The following is a 25,582-nucleotide window of genomic DNA, read 5'->3' as shown; positions in this document are numbered from 1 at the left end:
GCAGGAGGACAGGCGTGCAAAAAATCTTAGTTGAAGGAAACGAGTTCCTTGGGTGGCTGGCCCCATGTGTGAACTGCTTATCCTTTTCTCATAGCTGGGCTTGATAATTTTACTGAATAAGAAGATTAATACAAACACAGACCATCACCATTTGTTGTATTTGCTGTGCTAAACCAGTACTTAACTTTTTATTTGGCTGCATTATATGCCAAACATTCTCATGTCATCAAATCAAATGCCTTGATTTCTTCTACTGTAGGTAATGATTTGAATGGTTTAAGTCTGCCAAAAATAAATTACGCACAATTCCTTTCTTGTGAGTTTTCAAAATCTCAACTTTTCCTGAGTCAAATATTTTATCAACTAGGATTTATGTTGTTTATCCATTGTTTTTTGGTCTTCCTATTTCTTTGTTGTTTTAGAAAAGAGCATTAAAGTTTATGAGATGTAATAAACATTGATTTAATTAAGAGTACATGTGGATTAGTTTTAAGGTTTATAATGGTACTGATGTTTCACAATTAAAGACCTTTTAAAAAGCTTGCTAAAAAATACTAAAAACTTTTCTTAGAAAATAGTATTTACTATGAACAGTGGCTTTCCCCCTTTTACATTTTCTTAAAGGACCTAAGACAGTTATAGGTCATCTAGTCACCTGGGTGTTAAGTTAGAACACATGCAATGGAAAGAGAATAAATTGTATTACTTCTTCCAGAGAAGGTGCAGAAATTCTTTTGGTCATCATAAAAACAGGAAAGGACTGACTGAATAATAACTTCCCAGGATACTGCTTCAGGTCTCTGCCTATAATGCAGTGCCAAGGAAGTTTCAGAAACCCCTATATTTGCTTTTATTGGTTCTTTTTAGATATAAATGACAACCGAATATACTATGACATAATTACAAAAGCATGGAATATAATTTGTTCTACTTAAGTCCCCAGTATTTCCCCTTCCCCACCTTCCTCCCATGCTCTGTTCCCTTCTCTTTACACTCTACTATTCAGAAATTCCTACATTATACACAGAAAGGGTCTTGCTTCCAATGACCAGCTGATTCTCATAACCGTGTTTCTAGTTACAAGGTCTTTTGAGATTTTTACAGTCCTGAGAAAAAGGGTTCCAAAGTCAAAGAAACGTAAGAAACTCCATAAACAAAGTTAAAAGTTTCTTTACAGTTAGACTTCTCTGAGCCTCCAAAAGGCTGTGAGCGCTCTAAGTTTCAAGAAGGAGCTGCACATGCAGCAGTCCCCACTCACCTGGAGGACACACAGGGAAAGGAAACAGTTGTGACCCTTCAGGTTCTCTATTTACTTTAAAAATAGAACATGCATATTCTTTCCTGGGAAAAGATTCAGGTATCAAAAAGTGGTCAAACATTAATGTATTGCTTTATCACATTTTTAAAAACATTGAATTAAAGTCTACTTAATATCTCAGCCCTTATTCTTCATTAAAAAAATCTTGAACTTGAAAAAACTACCAAAAAAGTTCCCCTCCCTCCAAACAAACCTGTCATTTAAAAGAAACCTCTGGGACTCACTGTTTTTTTGTTTTGTTTTTTTAAATAGTAGAACACTCAGCACATTTTTGAGTGCACAATACAGCACTGTTAACTGAAGGCACAATGCTGCACAGGAGATCTCTAGAATTCAACTAATCTTGTATAACTGAAACTTTATACCCAGTGAACAGCAACTGCCAACTACCTCCTGCTCCAACCCTTCACAAGCACCATTCTATTTCCTTTTTCTTCAAATGTGACTACTCTAGATAACTCATTTAAGTTCTGTATTCTTATTTAGACCTTAGCATACTACCACATACTTTCTTATCTGGATTATCTGTTTCACTTTGAACTCTTAATCATTAAGTGAATATAAACAAAACATAAGTGTCATGCACATCTGTTACATATTATAGAGTAAGTAATCTTGTGGGAAAACACTGAGCATAAAGAATACTGTTTAGTAAAAAAAATGTGCAGGTTTATATTCAGGTTTTTGAACAGAATTTCTAGCAAGGCTCATCAAACCAAGAAGACCAACATCTGCATTTTTGTTTTGTCTTTTATACTTGGAACCTTAAGGATGGTAGGAAAGGTCTTACTGGGTCAGATCAATGGCCTGGCCTGCCCCAGATTTTATTTATAGGAAAGCCACTATTTTTAAGAGAACCCAATTTCTGTTGGGTTTTAAGTTGTACTGATAATCATCCCTAACTTCCCTAAAAACCATAGTTGTTTTATTAGCCATCTGAAGAACCTGCTTCTCCATCCTCCCAGAAAAAGCCTGTAGTGCTCCTCTCTAGGAGCTGTAGCCCTGATCTTTCCTTCAACCCTCTCAGTCCAAGAGCTCTTTTCTTCAACCCTCTGAAGTTCCTAGAGCTCTATGCCCAGTCCCAGAACTCTGTTAGAGGGGAAAATGAAGTCCTGCACTGTAGGTGCATGTGGTAGACTAGTCATCACTAAAACCGAGAACCTGGGAAATAAAGGACTTCAGCATTCCAGTTACAATCTGGAATAAATTTGTCCATGGAAAAATGATATAGTTAAATGGAAATGGAAAGTGATGTAGTTAAAAGTAAAGTTCTACTGCAAGGGTATTAATATAGTGCACTTAAGTGTTTCCATGATGAGGTTTCTATAGTCAAATCACCATTATTTTAATAGTTTTTATTCAAGTACACCCTATTAGGGAACAAAGGTTCTTTATTTTTTATTTATTTATTTTTTATGTGGTGCTAAGAAGCAAACCCAATGCCTCACACATGCTAGGCAAGCACTCTACCACTGAGCCACAATCCCAGTCCGGGAACAGAGGTCCTTTAGCAAAGAACCATGCTTCATTTAAAAGCCTACCTGGATAAGCACCTGCATTTGTGGAGACATTTTCCCACAAGATCAATGCTTTAATTAAGGAATAATAGTCAACCTCTTTATTTCCAAATTCTACATTTGTGAATTCGCCTACTTCCTAAAACTCATTACTAGTGCTTTCGTGGTTATTCAAGGATATGTAGAGTAGTGAGAAATCTCAGCTGCCCCACATGTTCCCAGCTGAGGCTGAACCAGGAGCCACTCTGCCTTTTTGCTTTTCTGCTCTCCTACTGTCAGTAAGTGTCCTTTTCTCAATAGATTGAGTGTCATATTTGTGTGTGTGTGTGTGTGTGTGTGTGTGTGTGTGAGCGTGCGCTCATGCGTGAGTGTGTTTTGGTGATTTTACTATTTAAAGTGCCCCCCGCCACGGTGCTGGAATGCTGTCTAGTGCTTATGAGGCAAGGAAGCTATGATGTGACATAGAAAAATGCATGTTAGATAAGTTTTGTTAATGTATGAGTTGTAATGCTGTCCGCTGGGAGTTCAATGTTAATGAATCAACAAAATATGTTAGACACACTGTCTTTAAACAGAAAAACATCTAAAACAAGGGTATGTATAGATTAATTTACAAAAATGTTGTGACCAAAGGTTCACAGGAAACTCTCAGTACTCACTAATTGAATGCTGGAGTCAACCTTATAGGATATAATACGTCATGACAACTGTCTATTTTACATATATATGCACATATAAAAATATCTTTTATATATAATATATATCTATTATAGATGAGAGAGAGAGAGAGAGAGAGAGAGAGAGAAAGAGAGAGAGAGAGAGAATGCACCGGGTCTCACTAAGTTGCTTAGAACCTTGCAAAGTTGCTGAAGTTAAGACCTTGAACTTGTGATCCTCCTGCTTCAGCCTCCTGGCTTGCTGGGATTACAGGTATGTACCACTATGCCCAGCTTGACTGTATATTTTAAAATATTATAACTTCCTTGTAATGGCAATAATAAATCTGTTGAGCAAATGCAATTACTCCCTGGACAACAGAAGAAAACACACAAGCAGCTTATGATTGATTTTAATACTTAAGGAGATAAAACCCAGCAAGACAAAGGTTCTGATACTCCACAGCACAGAAGTCAGCCAAACTGTTAAACTTATTCAGCAATTTGGGGTGGGGGCATGATGTGAGAAAAAGAGAGAAAATGCCTATAAAATATACTGCTAAACTATAGGATACAAATTACCATCTTTCGAAAACTAAGCCTATACATAAAATGAGAAATATGTGCTAGCCCCCCTAATGTATGCTGCAGGACCCAGAAGTGATGATGGCTATACTATTTAAGTTTGACTTATACGGACAATATAGAACAGAGAAAAAATTTTAATAATCTAGCTTTTTTCTTTCCCTATGTGAAAAGTCTTCACTGACATCAGTAACCCATTTTTCCTAAAGATGGGTTTGATATTTTCTTTTAGAGATTTGTCTAAATCATAGGATTTCTTCTTTGATGGTATGCTTTTAACATTCTCAATTCTAACCAATCTGTGTTTACACATTATTAAATAAAATAAACCCATGTTTCTTTTTTAATTATTCATTCTCCTCAGGTGATAGCATTCAAATACATTCAGTGACTTAACAATGCCAAAATATGAATGATCAAGTGACTTCTGCAATTATGGCAACTCCCATAACTGGCACAAGTACTTTTCATGTACAGCCAACAAAATGAGTATCTGATGGTCAGATTTCTTTTTCAGGATCAACAAACTATTCTTCCAGTTTTGTAAAATAATGTTCAGCTTTATTTTGACAGTCCTAAATAAAGTGTGTTTGAACGTGTGATTATTTTAACTCCTGCCTTAAATTCAAAAGTAAAACTTCTTAGAGATTTCCTGCATTTTCTTAAGATTTGAACAGCTAGAAACTATGTCATAGAATAAACCATTTAATTTCAAGGCAGTGTTGTTCAGTGGAAACAGCATGCTCTGAGGTTCAGATCCTAGGCTCTACTTACTGTGGGATTTAAGTCAGGATGCATGACTTTCCAGGTGGCACTTGTGAGAAATGGAATGAGGTAATATCTTTTAAAAATATGCCTAGTGCAGGGTTTGGCACATAGTATGGTATTTTTGAATATGGAAATGAAAATTCTAACTTTTAAAAATTATAAACTTTCTTAATTCAGAAGGGAAAATGAACATCAAAGCAAAATTCTGAATCACATCATGTCCCTAAGAAGACAAACAACCTCAAAAATTTTAAATGAACATTAAAAATGGTAATATTTAAAAGTTCCAATCACATTTAGCATGAAACATGCTATGAGTCCAGATAAAGTTACTTGCATGAGAATACTGATCCTTTTATTAACAAGTATCTTTTACCCTTAAAACAAACTTCTTAAATGAATACAAGTAGAAACTTTAGTTTTTTACTTAGCTTCAAATTTAGCAATACTACGGTTATTACCTTCAGTTAAGTTCTTATTTCAAAACTCAGCTCCAGATAGCTTTTTGGAGGTAGCTTGCTATTTTCTTAAACCAAATACTATATTAAACCTACATCTACAACTCTCCCATAAGTAGAGATACTAACCAACAGTTGTCAAGACAGTTCAAAAAATGTTTGGCAGCACAGTACTTTGCAGAATAACTAAAGGATGACACTTATTTCTAAATTAACAATTTGGGTAAATATTGGCCTGCCAAATAAGTCTTGAGTAGACATATGGGATTTTTATGTAATAGGTGTAATTTAAGAAAAATGAAAATCTTTACAATTATCCATTTTAAAAAACAGATGTGTATCCAATAACAAAGGTTACTCTAAAAACTTAACTCTACCTCAAAATAACTCCTCTTAGATTCCTTAGAAAACTTGGAATGGACCCTCCATTTGACCCAGCTATCCCACTCCTTGGCCTATACCCAAAGGACTTAAAATCAGCATACTACAGAGATACAGCCACATCAATGTTCATAGCTGCTCAATTCACAATAGCCAGACTGTGGAACCAACCTAGATGCCCTTCAATTGATGAGTGGATAAAGAAACTGTGGTATATATATATACAATGGAATATTACTCAGCCATCAAGAATGATAAAATTATGGCATTTGCAGGCAAATGGATGAAATTGGAGAATATCATGCTAAGTGAGATAAGCCAATCTCAAAAAGCCAAAGGACGAATGATATCACTAATAAGTTGATGATGACACATAATGGGGGGAGGGAAGGGTTAGGGTTAGAGTTAGGGTTAGGAAGGGGGGCAAGTATGGAGGAAGGAAGCACTGTATAGAGGGAAAAGAGGGGTGGGAGGGGTGGGGGGAAAGGAAAAAATAACAGAATGAATCAAACAACATTACTCTATGTAAATTTATGATTACACAAATGGTATGCCTTTATGCCATGTACAAACAGAGAAACAACATGTATCCCATTTGTTTACAATAAAAAAAAAAAGGCTAAAGAAAAAAAAAAAAAACTCCTCTTACTGTCTAATATATTAACTGACAGCATTAAAAAGTTATTTACTTCCTATTCCTCCCAAGTCCCAGTAAGTTCATTCTAATATCTGAAGGGAATCTAAGAACATGCTCATTACACTGAATTGTTCTTTGACTTCTGACAGAAGAGCACTAATAAGCAAGTATTTGGCTTGGGGTTTTAAGCCTGAAACATTATACCTAAGGGGAAGGAAGAAGGCAGCACTGAGGGAAGCCGGAGAGCTGTGGGTGGTATGTGGCAACAGCCACTTCACAGATGAAGGAATGTCATGAAGGTTACAGAAGCAAACAAAGAACAACACAGAGATGCACAATGTGGCCTAGGCCAAGAACATTGCAAGCAATTCCTGATGGTTCTAATCACTCCAGCAGTGGTAGCTCTAAGTCAACTCTAACTGAAATGCCACCATTCCACAAATGTCACTATTCTCAGGACATGTCATCTTTCTTCTTTTCCTTCTGGTCTACTATTCCAGCTTTGTCATACTCTTCTCAAGTCACACCCCTATCAACAAAACCCCCAAATTCATTTGGCTCTACATGGTGAGGGCTCAAAGGAAGCTGTGGACTCTTCATGCTTAAGATGTCAGAGATGGTGGGCACATGATACTACTTTCTTTGTGTCTAAAGGTTAGTCTACTAGTCCATGTTGTATTATCACAGTGCAACACTGGGGGCAGGCTAACTTTGTAAAGAAAAGAGATTTATTGAGCTCAGAGTTTTATAGGTACAAAGTTCTGTATTGGGTGGTTCCACGGTTTGACCTCTGGTGAGGTCCTTACTGTGGATGGTGTCACATTAGATGGGAGGATGAGCAGGAGGAAGTGATCACATTTGGAACTAAACAGGAAGCAAGAGGCTGGATGGACCAGGTTCCAGCTTTTCTAACAGTCCACTGGTCAGAACTAACCAGAATCCCATAAGCAATATCTTAATTTCTTTAAAGGACATGCCCTCAACTGACCACGGGATCTCCCACCTAAACCCATCTCTTAAAGGTCCACACTGTCTCCCGATATCAGCAGCCTGGGAACCAAGCCTCTGTATTCAAACCATGGTAATCACTCATTTTAGAGAGTTCACTGAAACCACAAGGATAAGACATCTTGCCTTTCACAGCTAGCAATGTACTGGCATCCACTAGTCCCATCCAATCATTTCATAGACCATGGAAGGTTGAGGCCTAGCAAATTATATCACCGGAACAAAGTCAAAGGAACAAGTGTTAGCAGAGCCAACTTTTGAAATAATATTAATTTAGTTACTCATAAAGATGAAGTTAAATAATTAAATTTTGTATATACTGATATATAATACCTATTTCGAAAGATGTTGAAGAAGCTGTTTTTGTAAAGAGTTATTACAGACATTAGAATGGCATGAAAAAGCTATGTGTCATCTGGTTTTGCTAATTTTTTGTTTATGGAAAGTGAAACAACATGAGATATTAGAATTTTACTGTACTGGCACAAAAACTTTTAAATAAGAAATATAAACACCACTGGGTTCTATTTCTTGATGTAGTATTTTTAAAAAGGAATATTAAAAACCATCTGTTTCACAATTATACCTTCTGTTAGGGTCCCCATCTACTTCGTGGCCCTCTAGAGATAGAGTGAAGTATGTGTGTAGTGCCAAACTTTGTGATGGCTTAACTTCCATTAGTGCTTTCAGAAGCAGGATGGGAGACTAAACCCTTAATGTCTTAATGTGAAAAATCCTGAACTCTAGCATCAATTAAGGCATGCTATCTCTACAGGTGTTATTATAAGGTTCTCTTTCAGTAATCATTAGAAGACTAGCAGTGAGCAATAATGTTACAATGTGCTTCTACTTAAAAAGTTGCTCAAACTTGGAGATATTTAAAAGGTAGATTTAAGTACAAATGGACTTGTGGTATTTCTCCTTGAGCTTTGGTACCTTCATTGTAAACCAGTCAATCAAAGGCAATGAGTTCTTGTTTTTACTGAATGTATCAACAACAAGGATAAGTAGTTAGGGGCTGGGGTTGTAGCTCAGTGATAGAGTGCTTGCCTAGCATGTGTGAGGCACGGGGTTCGATCCTCAGCACCGTATAAAAATAAATAAATAAAATAAAGGTATTGTGTCTATCTACAAATAAAAGATTAAAAAAAAAGAATAAGTCAGCACTCACAGAACTCCTATTAGGTGATGGATGCCGTATTAGCTATTATTTCATACACATACACACATTTAATTCTTTCAATACTCATTTGTAGCTTTTTGTAACATAAATTATTGTTAAACAAATGAGGAAACCAAGGCACCTAGAAACCAGATCCTCAGCCACAGTCAACCAGTAAGTGGTAGCTCCAAATCTGATAATGCTCACAACCAAAGTTACTTATGTTTATGAAGTAGTTATTAGTAAAATTTACAAGGATATTAGTCATCAGTATTCCTGACTCAGGAAAGTAATCAAGTAGATGTGACCACATTAGCTATAAATTCCAACAAAGTGGAATGATTTAGTCCCATTATTGCCACAAAACTGAGAAGCACAGAGTTCATATTCAATAATCAAATCAGACTTATTAAGAAATATATGACCTTTGAGGTTCCTGATGAAAACTCCTCCTAATATCCCTCAACTCAACAAAGCAGGAACTAGAGCTAGAGTCTCAATCCAAATGTTATCTGATCCCCAAAGTCTAGGTCCTTTCCACTGTAAGCTGCTAAAGGCAAAGCCGTTTTTATTCTCCACACCTGAATTGATACAGGCCACTTCCTTAGTGACTTTTATGTCGGAGTGATGGCAAGTTATGTTCATTACTTGATATAATACATCTAGCTTCTGAATTCAATATTTAAAATAAATTTTAAGGTTTTGCAGTGAAACTTAGCACTTTACATAATAGGGAGGATGACAATGGACTTCTCATTCATAATGTCATATATAAGAAGTGATCAGTGCTGACAAACAAGCTCATTTTTATAATGCCAATAAAGCAAATGTGAAAACTTCCAACAAAATATTTTTTTGTGTGTGTTTTGTGTGGGTGTTTATGTGTATGTTTGGTACTAGAGATTTAACCCAGGGATACTCTACCACTGATCTACATTCCCAGTCCTTTTTATTTATTTATTTATTTTGAGACAGGGTATCACTAGGTTGTCCAGGCTGACCTCTAACCTGCTATCCTCCTTTCTAAGCCTATAGAGTCTCTGAGAGTACAGGCATGTGTCACTGTGCTCAGAAACATTGTTCATTCTTAAGACTACAGTGTTGACTTCAAATAGCCAAACTTCATATGCCAAAATATCTTTCTTTGGAGGTATTTATTTCTAAGCTAAATTAGTACATAATTATTTCAAAGACAAAATAAAATATTTTTGAGGAAATAATAACAAAACATATACACACGACAGAAGAATATTGGAGCTCTTGAGTCCTGGGTCAAAGTTGTTGCCTGGGTCAAAGTTGTTGCCCATAATACTTCTACTAAACTTCATTTTAAGATTTAATTAACACAGTATATAAAGCAGTAAATGTTTCTTAAAATTTCATTATTATATTTGGCAAAAGTAACCATGCAAGAATATTTGTTAAACCGGAATTATTTCATTTCATTGAGAATTTAAAAAAAGCATCCATCTGAACAAGTTGAAAGCACAATAAGTTTTCTGTTAATCTTTAAGAGGCAAGAATAATTTTGCTTATCCTATTGTTTTCTGAAGAAAATCTAAGACAATTAAATAATTAAATCTCTAAGTGACATGCAAATAAAGGTGTATCCTTAGTGATATTTTAAAGTAATAGGTATTTTCCATTACATCAAAATTTATCACAGGCTTATTAATATAATGAAATAATGCTACTATTCCCCAAAGCCATACTTCATCCTTCATATTACCTTTAGTTGCCATTCTCTTTAAAGACACACTGTGTGCTGCTCTTCAATTAGTTGGAAGTGTTTTGAGTTTCAAATGATCCTAGAAAGTGTTATACTAATTTACTGGTATTCAATATTACTGAAGAAGATAGATGCTAAGTTTGAGACGTGCACTGTAAAATTTTAGGGCAAAGAACCTGATATTCATTGTAAATATCATCACTGATTCTGATTAAAGAGGTATTCTAGTTGATAATAACCTACTGATAGAATTGAGTTTTGGCCTAGTCACTACTCTTCATTGAAACTACAGTGTCAGGTGAAGATGAATGTGACTTTTCAATTAGCAGTTAGATTAGAGGAAACCTAGACTATAGGAATAATATGAATGGCTCAGCTGTAGGGTAAAAATGATGAATCAATTTAAATACCAGCACACTTTCCAAATTAACTTTATATAAATGGGGGAACCCCTAGTTTTTGTTGTATTTAAATAAATACATTTACATTTCACAAGTATATCCACAGTATCTTTATATTTCATCAAGCCCTACATTTTCAAGTAGAAAGCAAAGCTCAAGCACTACTACAGTAGACATCCTGGTAAAGGTTGCGTGCAGGAGAAACATCAACCCACATATTATGCCAGTAACCACTAAAATCTCCACTTGCCTCAGTGAGTTACAAAGTGGGAGGGACAGATAGCACAGTAATAAGTGACTATTTAGATAGGAAGGAGATGGAAACAATATTAGAATAGTGTACATACCTAGCACCTGACAAAACTGAATTTTATACAGACATTTTAATTGAAATATAATGTACTATAGAAATATTCAGAAATATTGTCATGAACTTTCACAAAGTGTACACAACCATTTAATCACCTCCCAGATCAAGAACCACCTTTCTCTTACCCAAAGGCAACAACTTCAATGATCTCTATCATTAGACTAGTTTTGCCTGTTTCTCAACTCTGAATAAATGAACTATAACATATGGAATAGTGTTTGGTTTTGTTGACCTAACACTGAGTTTGCTGAGCTTCATCCATGCTGCTGTGCATAGCAATAGTGCATTCTTTCTCACTGCAGTAGAGGTTTTCATTGCATAAATGCACCATAATTTTTTTTTCTATTTTTTTTTATTGTAAACAAATGGGATACATGTTGTTTCTCTGTACATGGCGTAAAGGCATACCATTTGTGTAATCATAAATTTACATAGAGTAATGTTGTTTGATTCATTCTGTTATTTTTTCCCTTCCCCCCACCCCTCCCACCCCTCTATACCCTCTATACAGTACTTCCTTCCTCCATACTTGCCCCCCTCCCTAACCCTAACTCTAACCCTAACACTAACCCTTCCCTCCCCCCCATTATGTGTCATCCTCCACTTATTAGCGATATCATTTGTCCTTTGGCTTTTTGAGATTGGCTTATCTCACTTAGCATGATATTCTCCAATTTCATCCATTTGCCTGCAAATGCCATAATTTTATCATTCGTGATGGCTGAGTAATATTCCATTGTATATATATACCACAGTTTCTTTATCCACTCATCAATTGAAGGGCATCTAGGTTGGTTCCACAGTCTGGCTATTGTGAATTGAGCAGCTATGAACATTGATGTGGCTGTATCTCTGTACTATGCTGATTTTAAGTCCTTTGGGTATAGGCCAAGGAGTGGGATAGCTGGGTCAAATGGAGGGTCCATTCCAAGTTTTCTAAGGAATCTCCACACTGCTTTCCAGAGTGGCTGCACTAATTTGCAGCCCCACCAGCAGTGTATGAGTGTACCTTTCTCCCCACATCCTCGCCAACACCTGTTGTTGCTCCTATTCTTGATAATCGCCATTCTAATTGGGGTGAGATGGAATCTTAGGGTGGTTTTGATTTGCATTTCTCTTATTACTAGAGATGTTGAACATTTTTCCATATCTTTGTTGATTGCTTGTAGATCTTCTTCTGTGAAGTGTCTATTCATTTCCTTAGCCCATTTGTCCACTGGATTATTTGAATTCCTGGAGTAAAGTTTTTTGAGTTCTTTATAGATTCTGCAGATTAGTGCTCTATCTGAAGTATGATTGGCAAAGATATTCTCCCACTCTGTAGGCTCTTTCTTCGCATTGCTGATAGTTTCCTTTGCTGAGAGAAAGCTTTTTAGTTTGAATCTATCCCAGTGGTTGATTCTAGCTTTTATTTCTTGTGCTATGGGAGTCCTGTTAAGGAAGTCTGATCCTAGACCAACAAGGTGAAGATTTGGACCTACTTTTTCTTCTATAATCTGCAGGGTCTCTGGTCTGATTCCGAGGTCCTTAATCCATTTTGAGTTTAGTTTCGTGCATGGTGAGAGATATGGGTTTAGTTTCATTCTGTTGCATATGGATTTCCAATTCTCCCAGCACCATTTGTTGAAGAGGCTATCTTTTCTCCATTGCATATTTTTGGCCCCTTTGTCTAGTATGAGAAAATTGTATTTATTTGGGTTTGTGTCCCTGTCCTCTATTCTGTACCATTGATCTACCTTTCTATTTTGGTACCAATACCATGCCGTTTTTGTTACTATTGCTTTGTAGTAGAGTTGAAGATCTGGTATTGCAATACCCCCTGTTTCACTCTTCCTGCTAAGGATTGCTTTAGCTATTCTGGGTTTCTTATTCTTCCAGATGAATTTCATAATTGCTTGCTCTATTTCTGTAAGGTACGTCATTGGGATTTTAATTGGAATTGCATTGAATTTGTATAGCACTTTAGGTAGTATGGCCATTTTGACAATATTAATTCTTCCTATCCAAGAACATGGAAGATCTTTCCATCTTCTAAGGTGTTCTTTAATTTCTTTCTTTAGTGTTGTAAGTTCTCATTGTAGAGGTCTTTCACCTCTTTTGTGAGATTGATTCCCAAGTATTTTATTTTTTTCGAGGCTATTGTGAATGGGGTAGTTTTCCTAACTTCTCTTTCTGAAGATTCATCACTTATGTATAAAAATGCGTTGGATTTATGGGCATTGATCTTGTAACCTGCTACTTTACTGAATTCACTTATGAGTTCTAAGAGTTTTCTGGTGGAATTTCCAGGTTCCTCTAAATATATAATCATGTCATCAGCGAATAGGGATAGTTTGAGTTCTTCTTTCCCAATTCGTATCCCTTTAACTTCTTTGGTTTGTCTAATTGCTCTGGCCAGAGTCTCAAGAACGATGTTGAATAGAAGTGGTGAAAGAGGGCATCCCTGCCTTGTTCCAGTTTTTAGGGGGAATGCTTTCAGTTTTTCACCATTTAGAATGATATTAGCCATGGGCTTAGCATAAATGGCCTTTACAATGTTAAGGAATGTTCCCACTATCCCTATTTTTTCTAGTGTTTTGAGTATGAAGGGGTGCTGTATTTTATCAAATGCTTTTTCTGCATCTATTGAAATAATCATGTGATTCTTGACTTTAAGTCTATTAATATGGTGAATTACGTTTATTGATTTCCTGATGTTGAACCAACCTTGCATCCCTGGGATGAAACCCACTTGATCATGGTGCACTATCTTTTTAATATGTTTTTGTATGCGATTTGCTAAAATTTTGTTGAGAATTTTTGCATCGATGTTCATTAAGGATATTGGTCTGAAATTTTCTTTCCTTGATGAGTCTCTGTCTGGGTTAGGTATCAGGGTGATATTGGCTTCATAGAATGAGTTTGGGAGGGTTCCCTCCTCTTCTATTTTATGGAATACTTTGAGAAGTATTGGAATGAGCTCTTCTTTAAAGGTTTTGTAGAACTCAGCTGAGAATCCATCTGGTCCTGGACTTTTCTTTGTTGGTAGGCTTTTGATGACTTCTTCTATTTCAGTACTTGAAATTTAAATTGTGTATGTCCTCCTCGTTCAGTTTAGGCAATTCATATGTCTCTAGAAACCTGTTGATGCCTTCAAATTTTTCTATTTTGTTGGAGTATAGATTTTCAAAATAGCTTCTAATTATGTTTTGTATTTCCATCCTGTCTGTTGTGATATTTCCTTGTTCATTCCGAATTTTAGTGATTTGGGTTTTCTCTCGTCTTCTCTTTGTTAGTGTGGCTAAAGGTTTATCAATTTTGTTTATTTTTTCGAAGAACCAACTATTTATTTTGTCAATTTTTTGTATTGTTTCTTTTGTTTCAATTTCATTGATTTCAGCTCTGAGTTTAACTATTTCCTGTCTTCTACTACTTTTGGTGCTGTTCTGTTCTTCTTTTTCTAGGGCTTTGAGCTGTAGTGTTAGGTTGTTTATTTGTTGAGTTTTACTTCTTTTATTAAATGCGCTCCATGAAATAAACTTCCCTCTAAGTACTGCTTTCATAGTGTCCCAGAGATTTTGATATGATGTTTTCCTGTTCTCATTTACCTCTAAGAATTTTTTAATTTCCTTCCTAATATCTTCTGTTATCCATTCATCATATAATAGCATATTGTTTAATCTCCAGATGTTGGAATAGTTTCTGTGTTTTACTCTTTCATTTATTTCTAACTTCAATCCATTATGATCTGATAGAATACATGCTAGTGTCTCTATCTTCTTGTATTTGCTAACATTAGCTTTGTGGCATAATATATGGTCTATTTTAGAGAAAGATCCATGTGCTGCTGAGAAGAAAGTGTATTCGCTCTTGGTTGGATGGTATATTCTATAAATGTCCGTTAAGTCTAAATTATTGATTGTGTTATTGAGATCTATGGTTTCTTTGTTCAATTTTTGTCTGGAAGATCTGTCCAATGGTGAGAGAGGCGTGTTAAAATCACCTAGTATTATTGTGTTATGGTCTATTTGGTTTCTGAAATTGAAAAGGATTTGTTTGACGTACATGGATGAGCCACTGTTTGGGGCATAGATGTTTATGATTGTTATATCTTGCTGATTTATGCTTCCCTTAAGCAGTATGAAATGACCTTCTTTATCCCTTCTGACTAACTTTGGCTTGAAGTCCACATTATCGGAAATGAGGATGGATACTCCAGCTTTTTTGCTGAGTCCATGTGCATGGTATGTTTTTCCCCATCCTTTCACCTTTAGTCTATGGGTATCTTTTTCTATGAGGTGAGTCTCTTGCAGGCAACATATTGTTGGATCTTTCTTTTTAATCCAGTCTGCCAGTCTATGTCTTTTGATTGATAAATTCAGGCCATTAACATTCAGGGTTATTATAGAGATATGATTTGGTTTCCCGGTCATTTGGTTCATTTTTAAAATTTTATTTATTTATTTGTTTGACACAACTTGTTTCCTCCTTTATTTGACAATTCCTTCAGGATAATTCCTCCCTTTGCTGATTTGCTTCTTTGTTTTTCATCTCTTCCTCATGGAATATTTTGCTGAGAATGTTCTGTAATGCTGGCTTTCTTTTTGTAAATTCTTTTAGCTTTTGTTTATCATGGAAGGATTTTATTTCATCGTCAAATTTGAAGGTAAGTTTTGCTGGGTATAAGATTCTTGGTTGGCATCCATTTTCTTTCAGGGCTTGAAAAATGTTGTTCCAGGCCCTTCTAGCTTTTAGGGTCTGCATTGAAAAATCTGCTGATATCCGTATTGGTTTCCCCCTGAATGTAATTTGGTTCTTTTGTCTCACAGCCTTTAAAATTCTGTCTTTATTTTGTATGTTCGGTATTTTCATTATAATATGCCTTGGTGTGGGTCTGTTGTAATTTTGTGTATTTGGAGTCCTATAAGCCTCTTGAACTTGATTTTCCATTTCATTCTTCAGATTTGGGAAATTTTCTGATATTATTTCATTGAATAAATTGTTCATTCCTTTGGCTTGTTTCTCTAGGCCTTCCTCAATCCCAATAATTCTTAAATTTGGCCTTTTCATGATATCCCATAGTTCTTGTAGATTCTGTTCATGATTTCTTACCATCTTCTCTGTTTGTTCAACTTTGTTTTCAAGGTTAAATATTTTGTCTTCAATGTCTGAGGTTCTGTCTTCCAGGTGTTCTATCCTATTGGATATGCTTTCTATGGAGTTCTTAATTTGGTTTATTGTTTCCTTCATGTCAAGGATTTCTGTGTGGTTTTTTTTCAATATCTCTAACTCTTTATTGAAATGATCTTTTGCTTCCTGTATTTGTTCTTTTAACTGTCGATTGGTGCGATCAATCAATGCTTGCATTTGCTCTTTCATCTCATTATTCAGTGCGTGCATTTGCTCTTTCATCTCATCATTTGCTTCTCTGATCATTTTAATTATGTACACTCTGAACTCCTTTTCTGTCATTTCTTCTGCCATGCTGTCATTGGGTTTTATTGATGTAACATCTAGATTTGTTTGCAGCATTTTCTTTCCTTGTTTTCTCATATTGTTCAGGTATCAGAGGACCGCTGAGATATTGCAGATTTCCTCTATTGACTTACAATGTCCCTGAAGATTTCTATATATATCCCCCCTTAGCCTTCAGTAGGCTGAAGTCTTGGAGGAAGTTGATCATGCGGTGCTCCACAAGGAAGCTGCCTCTCTAGGAGTGGTGGCTTTCAGGTGGGGTATAATCCCTGCTAGTGGGCAGAGGTGCCTCCACTTGTTGACCAATGGTCATCCAAAGGGGACCTAGGCTGCGGGCTGAGGCAAGGCCTGTTTGGGCCTGAGTCTCTGGTTTTACCGTCCTTGTGGGGAAACCTCACCCGGCAGGGAAGACTCACCCGGTGGGGAGGTCTCGCTGGTCAGTTCCCTCCTAGAGGTTCCCCTCAATTTACAGCTACCGCCTGGGCTGGGCTGCCTTCCTCTGCAAAGTTCCCAGGGGCCCGGCCCTACCTCCTGGGCCTGGGAGCCTCACCCTTTGCAGATGACTCTCCTTAGGCTGCCCTTCCTCAGAGAATCTGCCCGCAGGCCTGGAACCTTCGCTCCGCCCTAAGCCTGTCTCTGTGCGGCTCTTCCACCAAGAAGCCTCCTAGATCCTGGGACCCTGCTCTGCACCTAATCGCCTGGCTATGCGGCCCCTCCTCTGAGCAGCCACCTGGGGCCCTGTACAATCGCTCTGAATCCCAGAGACCCGCCACACGCCTCTTCCTCCTGACAGCCACCCAGTATTCCGGTGCGGTCACTAGGAGTCCAAGAAACTCACTGCGTGCCTCCACCTCCACCAACCACCCGTAGCCCTGGGCAATCAATCACTCCGAGTTGAAGTGACCCTCCCTGTTCCTCCTCCTTCTCCAGATAACCCCCCGGGTGTTCAGGAGTGGTCACTCTGAGTGGCTGTGAATCCACGTGACCCGCTGCACGGGTCCTCTGGGCAACCGTCCAGAGCTCTGGTGCGGCCACTCAAGACCAAGCGTCCCACCACGCTTCCTCCAGGCAGCCCCCTGTGTTCAGGAGCTGTCACTTTAAGTCCAAACAACTCACCACTCGCCTTCTCCTCTGAGCAGCCGCCTGGAGCGCTAATGCAGTCACTGGGAGTCCAAACGACCTGCCGCGCTCCTCCTCCTCCTCCTCCTCTTACTCCTCCGGGCAGGCCCCGGGGTTCAGAAGTGGTCTGAGTCCAAACAGCTCGCCACGCAGCCCCTTCTCTGGCAACCGCCTGTAGCTCTGGTGTAGTCACCCCGAATCCAAGCGGCCGCACTCCTCTTCCTCCTCCTCGTCCTCAGGGCAGGCCCCGGTGTTCAGAAGCAGTCGTTCTGAGTCCAAACAGCTCGCCGCGCAGCTTCTCCTCTGGCAACCGCCTGTAGCTCTGGTGCAGTCACTCCAAATCCAAGTGGCCACATTCCTCCTCCTCCTCCTCAGGGCAGGCCCTGGTGTCCTGAGTCCACACAGCTCTCCTCGCCACTCTTCCCCTGGGCAGCCGCCGGAGCCCCAGTGATTGCTCCGAGTCCCAGCGCTGTGCCCAGCGGCCTCCTTTACGGCGCTCCCAGTTGTCTGAGTTCACTGCTCCAGCGGGGGGAGGGGCGTCTCGCCGGCAGCTCTACTTCACAAAGTTTCCTGCGTTCCGGGACTACCGCCCCATCCGGGACGCCTTCCCAAGGGGTGAGAGTCACCCGGCTGCTTTGAGTTGGTCCCAAGCGTCTCAATATCTCCTCTTTTGAATCCTGAGTCCTGGAGCAACATGAAATGCAGCCACCCTCTAGGCCGCCATCTTGAAACCGATAATTTTTTGTCTATTCTTGGGTTGATTGGGTTATACGAATAACGCTGTTTTAAACACTTTACATTGGAGCAAAATTGTTGCATGTTGCAAATGCAGGCTAACTGATCTCCCTGCCTGCCCACCCTGCCTCTCTCCTTGCACATACATCTACTTAGCACATCACAGCTACAGGAAAACCTTTTTCAAGTAAAAATCTGATTCCACACTACTGCTCAGAATCCTCTGCTGGCTCTCCATTGCCTTTGAGTTAAGATTCATACTCCTCTCAGATCACTGATGTATTTACTGTTCCTTGATTATCTTGAAACTTTACTAATTTCCATTTTAGTTCTTGAATCCCTTGGCACAGTGGGGACAGAGTGTGTGCATCATGTGCGTCTGTTGAATAACACAATTATTAACTGCACAGGGCAGATTCTGACATAATTAATGCTTAAGTAGGGGAAAGAACAGTACCAATGAGAAAGCATGTGAGTGCACAGGTGGTTAACTGGTATTCAAGTATGTTAAGTTCAGTGAAGTCCTGCAGTATTGATTTGAATTCCTAGAATAAATATTTCATCTTACCATTAATTGATACTATTGTGAACATTAAATACCAAATTGTAAAATTCTAAAATATTTTCTGAGGCAATACCTTAAGAAAGCCATGCTATTAGAAGATTCAAGATGGTGAACTAGAGGGAGGCTGCATTCCTTATTGTTCCATGACTTGGGATTCAAGCAGAGGAAATCTGTTTCTCCGCTGCCTACTAATCCCCTGCTGTTTGCCCACCCCACCCCAACCTGTTCATTTACCGCTGATCATCCACCATTTGCCTGTTTGCCCACCTTTTGCCTGCCCTTCACTTGCCACCCAATGTCCACCTGCTGTTTGCCTGCAGACTGCCCACGGATTGTCCACTGCCTGCTGCTGCCTGGAAGTCCATTGTCAGTATTCCCACAAGTTTGGTTACATACAGCTGCCAACATTTTGGAACACTGGCCAGGGTCTTGGAGTCTAGAACCAAGGGGCCTGTAGGTTTGCTGCCACCACCATTGCCATCTCAGGGCATGGCCGCCTCAGTCTGGGGATACCAGCCAGGATTTGGAGATATATTGTTGGGGTATTTGTAGGTCTAACCTGAGGTCTTCCTGCTGGATGTGCTAGTGGCCACCATCTGGCTTGCCTCTTTGTAGGGTTATCTCCTTTGTGTGAGCACATACCTGGTGTCTCTGTGCAAGATGAAACAGCATTGAGATCATGGGATGACAGCAAGGCAGAACCTGGGAAATCTGAAGCCCAAATCCCTCAGATTGCAGCTGGGTCTGCATGGGCCAGTCTGGGCCTGGCAAGCCTGTGGAAAGCTGAAAACTGGGGACAGTTCCCCCAGGGGAACACAGGTTGGAGGAACTGGAGAAAACTGGGCTGTCTCCAGTTCAGTGAATGCTGAAGTGCATGGGGATGGAAGGGGCCAGCTACAATGGGTGGGAAGACTGGAAGAGGGTATGAAGGCATCTTGCGATTGGCTCACGCAGCCAATTAGTCTGCCACCCACTGGACTGCAGCTACTACCGAACTTCAGAAAACCCCAGAGGGGAAGCTGAGAAAATTTCTGAAAGCCAATGGAAGCAATCATTCAATTTTCCATTGAGATTTCCTTATTTTTTCCCCTCTCTTTTAATATCTCTACTATCTTTGAATCCAAATATTTTTCATGCATCAATTTATTGAGGAATGGGATGTCTGAATAGTACATTACAGTTTTATTGTGTATTCTTATATTTTTACATTAAAAAAAAAAAGTCTGCAAATATTTTTCTCTCACTTATCTGTTGCCCTGGATTCTCTTTCTCACTTCTCTCATGCTAACAGTCAACCTCTATTAATTCCTCCTTCCCTCTTAACATAAATTTTTATCTCTATCTTCTCTCCTTCTCCCTCATAAACATCACATCTTATACTACTTCTGTTTCTTCTTTGTCCATCATTTGAAATGTAAACCCTTTCAGTAGACTTACTGTTCATATCATAGACAATAATTAAACATATTATTTCTGTTTATTGCAACAAATGTATAGATGCCTTAATAGGAGCTATTTGGTTTAAGGTTGTATGTTGTTTGCATTGGGTGCTGTTAATATTGTTCTCCCTCTTAAAGGTGAGGTACTGAAAGCCTTCAGTAACACTATAAAACTACAGGGTAGAAACTGCACTGCCTCAGATCCACCACTAGATGGGAAGATACATAAACAACATGAAAAAACAAGGGAACAAAGTGCCTCAAACAAACCAAGATGATCTTTGAAGTAAAGGATAGTATCAGAGAAAACGGAGGAAGTGAAAGATCACTTCAACAAAGATAAGAGCAGAAATTATAAAAAGGAATCAAACTGAAATCCTTGAAATGAAGGAAATAAACCAAACTAAAAATTCAATGGAAAGTACCACCCACAGACTAGACCACTTAGAAGACACAACCTCAGGCAATGAAGACAAAATATATACTCTTAAAAAATAAAGTTGACCACAGAGAGAAGATGGTAAGAAACCATGAATAGAACTTCCAAGAAATATGGGATAACATGAAAAAATAAAATTTAAGATTTATCAGAATAGACAAGGAAGGTGTGGAGATATAAACTAAAGGAATGCACAAACTTTTTAATGACATAATATCAGAAAATTCCCTAAATCTAAAGAATAAAATGGAAAATCAACTACAAGAGAAGAGACTTATAAGACCCAAAATTTACAAAATTATGGTAGACCCACACCAAGGCACATTATAATGAGGATGACTAACATACAGAATAAGGATAGAATTTTTAAAGTCCACAAGGGAAAAAAAAAATCAAATTACATATAGGGGGAAACCAATTCAGATTTCAGCTGATTTCTCAACCTAGACCCTCAATGCCAAGAGATCCTAAAATAACATATATCAAGCGCTGAAAGAAAATGGATGTCAACCAAGAATTTTATATCCAGCAAAACTAAGCTTCAGATTTGAAAATGAAATAAAACCCCTCCATGATAAACAAAAGTTAAAAGAATTCACATCTAGAATATTCCATGAGGAGGAAATGAAAAAAAAAAAACAAAACAGAGAAAGTCAGCAAAGGAACAAATTACATTAAAGGAAAAGTCAATCATAGGAGAAACTAAGTCAAGTTAAAAACCAAAAATAAACCAAAATGACTGGGAATACAAATCACATCTCACTAATAACCCTGAATGTTAATGGCCTACACTCATCTTTTCAAAGACACAGACTGGCAGACTGGATTAAAAAAAAAAAAGACCCAACAGTATGATGTCTTCAAGAGACTCACTTCCTAGGAAAAGACCTCCAAAGACTGACAGTGAAAGGATGGGAAAAAACATATTACTCACATGGACTATGTAAATAAGCAGGGGTTTCCATCTTCATATCAGATAATGTGGACTTCAAACCAAAGTTAGTCAGAAGGGATAAAGAAGGACATCTTATACTGCTTAAGGGAATCATACATCATCAAGACATAACAATTATAAACATATACGCCCCAAACAATGGAGCATCTACGTACATCAAACAAACCCTTCTCAATTTCAAGAATCAAATAGACACAATAATGCTGGGTGACTTTAACACAACTCTCTTACCACGGGATAGATCTTCCAAACAAAAACTAAACAAAGAAACTATAGAACTAATATAATCAATGATTTAGACTTAATAGACATATATAGAGTACTTCATCCATCATCATGCAAATATACTTTTTTCTCAGCAGCAGATTCCTTCTCTAAAATAGACCATATGGTATGCCACAAAGCAACTCTTAGCAAATACAGAATAGAAGTATTACCCTGCATTCTATTAGATCATAAGAGGTTGAAACTAGAAATCAATGATAAAATAAAAAATAGAAGCTACTCTAATACCTGGAGACTAAATAACACACCATTCAATGACCAATGGACTGCAGAAGAAATCAGGGAAGAAATAAAAAAAATACTTAGAGGTAAATAAGAACACCAATACAATATATCAAAATCTCTGGGTCACTAAGAAGGCAGGGCTAAGAAGAAAGTTCACTGCATTGAGTTCATTCATTAAAAGAATAAAAAGTCAACAAACAAATGACCTAACATTATATCTCAAAGTCCTAGAAAAAGAAGAACAAATCAACACCAAAAGCAGAAGACAGGAAATAATTAAAATCAGAGCTGAAATCAATTAAATTGAAACAAAAGAAACAAATCAAAAAATTGACAATATGAAAAGTTGGTTCTTTAAAAAAATAAATAAAATTGACGGAGGTCAGACGGCGCTGAGCCTGACCTCCACACTGAGGTTGGACGCTGTTGCTGAGCCCACCACCCACCAAGGTCGGATGCTGTCGCTGAGCCTGATCCCCACACCGAGGTCTGTCGGTGCTCAGCCTGACCCCCACACTGAGGTCAGACACCATCGCTGAGCCCGCCCCCAACACTGAGGTCAGAGGCCGGTAGCTGAGCCTGCCTGCCTGCCCCCCTACTGCTGAGGGACACTGCGTCTGCCTCTATGCTGACTCAGCACACCCTTGCTGGGGGGGCTCCCTAGCTTCTTTGGAGGCTGGTGCAGGCACTCTGAATTATTCCTGAGGGCGTGGCCATCATGATTGGAAGGGTGGCTCCCTTCCTGAGACACCTACAGGAGACTGGAGGCCCTTTGACAGGTACCTCTAATTACTCACTTACATCCTACACCCTTTCCCCAACCTCTTGTTCACAACTAGAAATATTGTAAATAGTAATTGCACTGATCCTGTTTATTTTAAAAATGTTAAAGTCTTTATAGGGGCTATCTGATTCAGGGCTACATTTTCTTTGTATTGGGTGCTATTGGTACTGATCTCCCTTCAAAGGAGAGGTAGTAGAAAACTGCAGGGTCATAATAAGCCTGCAGGGACAAACTTCAGTATCTCTGATCTTCACTGCTAGAGGGAAATATAGAGAAACAATATAAAAAAACAGGGGAAGAAAGTGTTCCAAACAAACCAAGATGCTATTGTGATATACTCCAATGACAGCATGGCAGTAGAAATGACAGAAAAAGAGTTTAGAATCTGCATGATTAAAATGATCTGTGAAGCAAAAGATGAGATAAGAGAGCAAATGCAGGCAATGTATGACCACTCCAGTAAACAATTAAAAGAGCAAACACGCCCTGGCGTGATTCCGTCCTGCATGTCTCTTCTCTAGGGCAGCAGCCTATTTTCCATCCGCCTTCTCTCCCACCTAAGTGTGTGCTACCACCCCATGGAAGATTCGATGGACATGGACATGAGCCCCCTGAGGTCCCAGAACTATCTTTTCAGTTGTGAACTAAAGGCTGACAAAGATTATCACTTTAAGGTGGATAATGATGAAAATGAACACCAGTTATCCTAAAGAATGGTCATTTTAGGGGCTGGTGCAAAGGATGAATTGCACATTGTTAAAGCAGAGGCAATGAATTATGAAGGCAGTCCAATTAAAGTAACATTGGCAACACTGAAAATGTCTGTACAGCCAACGGTTTCCCTTGGGGGCTTTGAAATCACACCACCTGTGGCCTTAAGGTTGAAGTATGGTTCAGGGCCTGTGCATATTAGTGGGCAGCACTTAGTAGCTGTGGAGGAAGATGCAGAATCAGAAGATGAAGAGGAGGAGGATGTAAAACTCTTAAGTGTGTCTGGAAAGCGATCTGCTCCTGGAGGTGGTAGCAAGGTTCCCCAGAAAAAAGTAAAACTTGCTGCTGATGAAGATGACGATGATGATTTTGATGATGATGATGATGATTTTGATGATGAGGACTGAAGAAAAAGCTCCAGTGAAGAAACCTGTATGAGATACTCCAGCCAAAAATGCACAAAAATCAACCAGAATGGAAAAGACTCAAAACCATCAACACCAAGATCAAAAGGTCAAGAATCCTTCAAAAAACAGGAAAAAACTCCTAAAACACCAAAAGGACCTAGTTCTGTAGAAGACATTAAAGGAAAAATGCAAGCAAGTATAGAGAATAGAGAAAGGTGGTTCTCTTCCCAAAGTGGAAGCCAAGTTCATCAATTATGTGAAAAATTGCTTCTGATGACTGACCAGGAGGCTATTCAAGATCTCTGGCAGTGGAGGAAGTCTCTTTAAGAAAACAATTTAAACAGTTTGTTAAAAATTTCCGTCTTCTTTCATATCTGTAACAGTTGATATCTGGCTGTCCTTTTTATAATGCAAAGTGAGAACTTTCCCTACCATGTTTGATAAATGTTGTCCAGGTTCCATTGCCAAGAATGTGTTGTCCAAAATGCCTGTTTAGTTTTAAAGATGGAACTCCATCCTTTGCTTGATTTTTAAGTATGTATGGAATGTTATGATAGGACATAGTAGTAGTGGTGGTCAGACATGGAAATGGTGGGAAGACAAAAATATACATGTGAAATAAACTCAGTATTTTATATATAAAGTAAAAAAAAAGAGCAAATGCAAGAAGCAAAAGAACACACTACAATAAAGAGAGATTCAGAAAAAAAATGAAACAAAGATACTTGAAATGAAAGAAACAATAACCAAATTAAAAACTCAATAGAAAGCATCACCAACAGAATAGACCTCCTGGAAGACAGAATCTCAGGCAATGAAGACAAAATATTCAACCTTGAAAATAAAATTGAACGAACTGAGAAAATGTTAAGAAGTCATGAACAGAACCTCCCAAGAATTATGGGATATCATGAAAAGGCAAAATTTAAGAATTATTGGGATTGAGGAAGGCACAGAGATACAAACTAAAGGCATGAAAAACATGTTCAATGAAATAATATCAGAAAATTTCCCAAACCTGAAAAATGAAATGGAAAATCAAATACAAGAGGCTTACAGAACACCAGGTGCACAAAACTACAACAGATCCACACCAAGACACATTATAATGAAAATACCTCACATTCAAAATAAAGATAGGATTTTAAAGGCTGCTAGAGAAAAGCATCAGATTACATATAAGGGGAAACCAATACAGATATCAGCAGATTTCTCAGCCCAGACTGTAAAAGCAAGAAGGGCCTGGAATGATATAGTTCAAGCTCTGAAAGAACATGGTTGCCAACCAAGAATACTATACCCAGCAAAACTAACCTTCAGATTTGAAGATGAAATAAAATCCTTCCATGATAAACAAAAGTTAAAAGAATTTACAAATAGAAAGCCTGCCCTACAGAACATTCTCAGCAAAATATTTCGGGAGGAGAAAGTGAAAAATAACAATACAAGTCAGTAAAGGGAGGAACTACCCTAA

The 25,582-nt window shown here is 38.3% G+C and overlaps 1 protein-coding gene and 1 pseudogene across 3 annotated transcripts in view; one reads left to right on the top strand and one right to left on the bottom strand.

The window, feature by feature from the left end:
* RASSF8 (Ras association domain family member 8) overlaps nucleotides 1-25,582 on the bottom strand; it is a 142,086-nt gene that overhangs the window by 18,629 nt on the left and 97,875 nt on the right. The gene's annotated exons all lie outside the window — the stretch shown is intronic.
* LOC306661466 (nucleophosmin-like) lies at nucleotides 23,047-24,729 on the top strand (annotated as a pseudogene). The gene has a single exon. The product of its transcript is annotated as a nucleophosmin-like (transcript).

This window comes from Sciurus vulgaris (assembly GCF_902686455.1).
Source record: "Sciurus vulgaris genome assembly, chromosome: 5".
NCBI lineage: Eukaryota > Metazoa > Chordata > Mammalia > Rodentia > Sciuridae > Sciurus > Sciurus vulgaris.
Note: the sequence above shows the minus strand (reverse complement) of the source record. Positions and strands in the feature narration are given on the sequence as shown.